This window comes from Prunus mume, linkage group LG8, assembly GCF_029339155.1.
Source record: "Prunus mume cultivar Tortuosa linkage group LG8, ASM2933915v1, whole genome shotgun sequence".
In the NCBI taxonomy this organism is placed as follows: domain Eukaryota; kingdom Viridiplantae; phylum Streptophyta; class Magnoliopsida; order Rosales; family Rosaceae; genus Prunus; species Prunus mume.
Genome location: NC_142705.1, coordinates 10,471,833 through 10,478,190, shown reverse-complemented (window position 1 = coordinate 10,478,190; position 6,358 = coordinate 10,471,833). Strand labels below are relative to the sequence as shown.

Sequence of the window (6,358 nt, the reverse complement as noted above, 5' to 3'; positions counted from 1 at the left end):
GGATTGATTTTGTGACTAGTTGGCTTTTGGTTAACCCCTTCATTAGCTTAATTTAATTTCTTAATAAGTTAATGATTTTTGACATGCTGGAAATTTGGTAATGGAAGGTCATGTTGATGTTTTTTAGGACTTAATTTTGTGACTGTTCATACCATTTACTCGGTTCATTATTAATTTATTACCCATCATTTACTTGATCTTAAAGCCTACTTGCGTTTACCCCCAAAAAAAAACAAACAACATAGCACGTACGTACTCTCTCTATAAAAACCCATGCCATATGGCAGGAAGAACCAGAACACCAAAAATCCTCCAGTTAATTATGGTAATGATGCGATTAGGCTCTTTGCTCTTATATGTGTGATGCTACTCTTTGGCTCTGCATTAACAAATAGCAAAGCTGCTGCTGATACCGATCTACAACCCATTTGTGAATTGCTCAATAGAAAAGTTTCGATGCTCTCGAACCAGGGTTCATATTTGGGACAGCCTCAGCATCTTACCAGGTCAATTCCCTCTCGGGGCTTAATTAACCTTTGATTTGTGTTTATTATGTCACAGATCAATTAGCTTCCACATGCATGATATATATATTTCAGTATGCCGGTGCTGTAAAAGAAGATGGTAGAGGACCAAGCATATGGGATAACTACACCCACAGCCATCCAGGTCTGTCTACTCTACCTTTGTGTGCCATGGAAGCCATGAGTCGTCGACTTAGCTCTAATAACGTTTGTCGGGATACTACAACTTTAGGGGCCCAATATTTCGTCAGTATTTTTATTTGGATAATACTATAATTAGTGACGTGGCTTAGCGGAAGTTTTTTTTTTTTGGGAGATTCACTATTATACCCAATATAAGAGCCCAAATTATATATATATATATATATATGATAAAAAAAAGCCCATTGATTTCTTAAAACAAAACCAACCTCAAAACCTCATAAAAAAGCCCAAAACATTCAATAGGGCATCAAAGTAATTTAATAATCAAAATTAAATTCAATAGGGCAAACTATCATTTTTTATAGAAATTAAATGGTGTAAGGTTTATTTATACTAAGAATGGGTATATGACTAAATATATATTTTTGTGGTCATAGTGCAAGTTATTTTTTAAAAAAAAGAACAAATTTTTGTTGTTGTGTTTTTCTCGTTATTTTTAATTATCATTAAATATTTAGACATCTAACATGATCAATTGTGTCTTTAACTACTAGTGGTCATGCAGTATGTATACTCGGTCTATACACACTTTATATGATTTTTAGAATCTTTATGCTGTAAATAATTAAAATTTTCTATATATAATTGCAGAAAGAATCAAGGATGGCAGTAATGGAGATGTCGCTGTTGATCAATATCACCGCTATAAGGTTCTAAAACCATAAAATTTTATTACATGGATCTTGTGTACTTGAAGTTGAAGGACACAATGCATACCTACTAAATTTTGGATTCTTAACAAAACATATGACATTAAAGATGAGATCCTAATTAGTTTTTAGCTTATTTCTTATAATTATTTATGTGTCAATAGGGAGATGTGGCAATAATGAAGAATATGGGGTTGGATGCTTACAGGATGTCTATTTCATGGTCGAGACTGTTACCAAGTAAGTTGATTCACTCTCAACATTGTACATAACAATTCTTTTTTGTTCTTGTTTTAATTATTAGATGGTTGAGATTGCTCCATTTATGTTTTGAGCTGTGATAATAACTCTCGGTTGTCTTCTGTATAATAACCAGCATTATTTTGTTCTCAATTGAAATAATTAACTAAAGAATGAACCAAATTAAATTAGAGTCGAATTTTATTAAGGCCAAGAATATACAGTTTAATTTTTTTTGTTTACTTTAATTTATGTTCGTAGATCGAGTTATTTTCCTTTTTATTTTATTTTATTTTAATTATTAGATGGAACGCTAAGTGGGGGCGTGAATATGGATGGGATCAACTATTACAATAATTTCATCAATGAACTCATACGTAACGGTGAGTAGTCATATCACTTTACATGATCAATGATCAATAGTTAAAACTCTTATCATTTAATCAAAGATTTAATTTGCTTTTACTCATCATATATATATATATATATATATATATATATATATATACAGGTCTAACACCATTTGTGACAATCTTCCATTGGGATCTTCCTCAAGCTTTGTATGACGAATATGGTGGTTTCTTAAGCCCTAAAATTGTGTAAGCGAACAAATTCTATCCTCAGTACATGGTAATGATCATTTAATGAAATAAATATTACAATAACATCTACATCTTGAATTGTGCATACTATATACAGCGATCATTTTAAAGCATATGCAAAACTTTGTTTTGAGAACTTTGGCGATCGAGTAAAACACTTGATCACTTTGAATGAGCCATATACCTTTAGTGTCAATGGTTATGAATACAGGTCCCACGCACCGGGAAGATGCTCTGCTTGGCAAAACCTAAATTGCACTAGTGGAAATTCGGCTACTAAACCATATTTGATGACACACCACCAACTCCTTGCTCATACAGTCGCTGTAAAATTGTATAAAGATGAATATCATGTCAATTAATTACAACATAAGACATAATAATTTGTATATTAAAATTTTGCTCACTCTAAATTAACAAAAATTCTTGAATTTTCTTGCATAGGCATCTCAAAATGGCTCAATAGGAATAACATTGGTGTCACCTTGGTTTGAGCCTTCTTCGGAGGCACAACGGATATAAAAATGCTACATTCCGAGCTTTGGATTTTATTCTCGGATGGCAAGTATATTTTTAATTTATATATCTACTCAATTATATGTTTTATTTATGAATTTACATGTTTTCTAGGTTTATGGACCCATTGACACACGGTGACTATCTGCATAGTATGCGGTCAAATGTTAGAGAACGATTACCAAAATTCACGGAAGAAGAGTCCAAATTACTAAAAGGGTCATTTGATTTTATTGGAATAAATTACTATACTGCAAGATATGCAAGTAATGAACGTGGCATTATTTCTGCACATGCAAGCTACTTAACAGATCCTCACGTTAATATTACAAGTGAGTTCAAATTGAAAATTTTACTTTGAGCAATGAATTAAGTTATTAGAATAGTTCAATTCTAATATTCATATATGTATATGTTTTGGCAGCTGAGCTTAATGGGGTCCCTGTTGGTCCACAGGTGTATATCAAATTATTAGCTTATACTATTAGCATTTGGCGAGGATTCATATTGTTTTCCACATACAAAATGCTCCTAAAATTCAATTATCTTTTAATTGGGTTGCAGGCTGCTTCAGGTTGGTTATATGTTTATCTAAAAGGAATTCATGATCTTGTACTCTACACAAAAGAAAAGTATAATAATCCAATCATTTACATTACTGAGAATGGTAATTAATAGTTTTAAATTGTCATTAATTGTATCATTAATGTTTCACATATATAATGGTATGAAATAATGTTAAGTCTTATAAGGTCTAAATTTAAAACTAAATGCATTATATTGTAGGCGTTGATGAGTTCAATGATCCCAAATTACCGAAGGAATTGACTATTACTACCATCACCTTTGTTACCTTCACGCATCCATGAGGTAAGTGTTTGTTTAAGAAATTAATTAAGGCAATCTAAGGTACATTCATCTTAGATTTTGGTTATTTAAACACTACATTGACATTAATACATTGAATTCTTCCCCCTTTTTTTTTTTCCAGAAAAGGTGCTAAGGTGAAAGGATATTTCGCATGGCCATTACTAGACAACTTTGAATGGAATGATGGATACACTGTTTAATTTGGTATCACCTATGTGGATTACAATGATGATCTAAAAAGGCACCCAAAATGCTCCGCGTACTGGTTCAAAAATTTGCTCAAGTAATATCTTTGAAAAAAGTACGAAAGTGATATAAATATTTGTAGACAATAATGATGGGAACCAAAAGTTTGAGTTTATTTATTTATTTTTAGCTTAACTCTATTTCAGTCGAAATAATAAGTTGCAGCAACTTGTTATGAGCTTTTTGTGTGAGTTTGTTGCTTCTCCTTGTTAGAGTTTAGTTTTAATTATTCTTTATGTTCTTTTTATGCTTGGTTTATCCTAGTTTGTTGACTCGATAAAGGACGGGTATTTTGGCCCTTAGTGGTTATGGTGGGATGAATACCCTTGTTGTGGTGGTCCAAGAAGGGTGCAAACACAAAAGATGTTGGTGTGAGTTGGCGATTTTTATTGATTGTAATTTATTTCTTTTTCTATTTTTAATTTCCTACTGTACGTAGAATTCAGAGTAATGGTCATATTTGGCCTTTAAGGCATGATGCACTATATATATGTTCCTTATACAAGTAGAAGAATACATTCAGAATTACTTGGCCTTTCACGTTGGTTTATTTGGATTCTAGAATTGTTTTCTATGTTCTTAGTATTTTTGCTATAACCATAAAACTGAGAAATAAGGAATATTAAAATGGCTGGTTTTGTTGGTTGGCTAGGTTTAATTTAATTTTTGCTCTTGGGTTTGTCTTCATCTTTCTCTTCGGTTCGTTTTAATTCCTTCTTGAGTTTTTGTTTTAATTTATTCTTGAGTTTGATTTGATGTATTTTCGGTTTGTGAGTTTGATTTACTTTTTTTTTTTGTTTCTGCAATTTGATTGTGAGTTTGATATGTGCCAAAGTGTAGAAGAAAATGAAGAAAAGAGGATTTGATGGGGAAAGAAGACCATGGCGTGAGTTTGTTTAATCTCTGCAAAAGAAGAAATTAAAGAAATAAGGTTGTACCAAATAATAAGATGGTAATTGCAGATTTTTAGAAAGAAGAAGTGATTGGGTTTTCTTTGGAATTAAATGTCGCAAACATAGGAAGTAGAAGAAGGAAGTAGAAGAAGAGCACAAGTGCAGATAGGGGCAAAAGGAGGAGAGACTGAGATGCAAAACTTACAATAATAATAAGGTGCAATGCAGGCGTTTTTGTTTAATATTTCGTGTGATTAATATTTTCTTAAATTCGTATAAATGTACCGATGATAAATGTAGAAGCTTAAGATCCCTGATGGTTCATCAAATTTCCAACTCATTTGAAATTTCCAACCCATTTGAGATACTTCAAATTTGAAGCACAAATTTCCAATAAACTGCTGCCAGGTTGCGGATCCTTAGAGCATCCACAATCATGCTATCTATTTTTTAGTTAAATTTTAGCTAAAAACATATAAAAGTTATTTTAGGAGCTCTTTATAAAATTTAAACTCCAATCATTCTCTCTAGTTTAGGGAGTCATAAATGCTATAACTCTTTTTTAATTGGTCTATCTCTATTAAAACATAATATAAAAATAATAAACATGAATTAAAGGTTTGAAATACTCATTAAATAAAGCAGTATTAAATTATGGGAAGCCACTAGGAGTTATTTATCTCTCCTCAAATTTAGGAGCTCCTAGAGGTCTCCCTATTTTAGGAGGTGGATAGGAAGCATGGTTGGATTTGTATTTTTCCAAATCCTCCCTAAAATTTGTCTAAGAAGGTGGTTTATGGAGCTTAGTGTGCATGCTCTTAAGGTCTAATTTATATCTATATCTTCAAGTTTCTCAATAGAGATTTTAACATGGCAGAGGAAAAAAAAAAAAAAAAAAGGAACCCTTTGAAATTGGTACTTAGGTGACGATGGGTAAATTTAAAAGATATTCAATCAAGAACGCAACAAACTTCACACACTCTAGACCTTGACCAAATACTTTTATGACTAGTCAACTTTCAGATATGAATTATACCAAACAATACCATACACAGAGTATACCAAGATGTACCTGTAAGCCTAGAGAATTACTAGTGACAACCTAGGTACTCAGAAGGACCCGTCAATATAGGCATCCCCTGTGCTATCAACAACTATGGTGAAAGTGTGTGAAGACAGCATAATCAAGCAAACACCAAACAACAGAAAAAGATGACTAGTCAACCGCAAAACACAAACCCAGAATCATGTGATGACTAGTCAACTATCAAAAACACAAACCCATAAAATTTACAGAGATGAAAATCAGAAATTGTTCACCCAGAAACCCACCATTGGGAAAAACTGGGGATCATCAACCGACCAGACAATCCACTAATTAGAAAAAGATTCTTACAAAGGAACACAAGCAAGTTCAAAAAAAACCTAGATCTATTTAGGAAGATGAGCTATACCTCCTTTGTGCAATCTTCTTCTCCAACTTAACAAAGCTTGAAGCTCTGTTCTTCATGGCAATGGCAGCTCCTTCTCCAGCTCATTCATCCCATGACATCAGCTTGCAAGCTCTAACTCAGACAGAAACCAAAATTTGGATTCAAAAGAGAATGACCAAT

General features: G+C 32.4%; 1 pseudogene across 1 annotated transcript; it reads left to right on the top strand.

The window, feature by feature from the left end:
- The first annotated feature begins 236 nt into the window (after nucleotides 1–236).
- Nucleotides 237–3,606, top strand: LOC103341889 (cyanogenic beta-glucosidase-like; annotated as a pseudogene). The gene is made up of 8 exons (XR_016122944.1): nucleotides 237–506; nucleotides 600–669; nucleotides 1,320–1,378; nucleotides 1,543–1,618; nucleotides 1,924–2,001; nucleotides 2,130–3,068; nucleotides 3,161–3,310; nucleotides 3,523–3,606. The product of XR_016122944.1 is annotated as a cyanogenic beta-glucosidase-like (transcript).
- The last annotated feature ends 2,752 nt before the right edge of the window (nucleotides 3,607–6,358 follow it).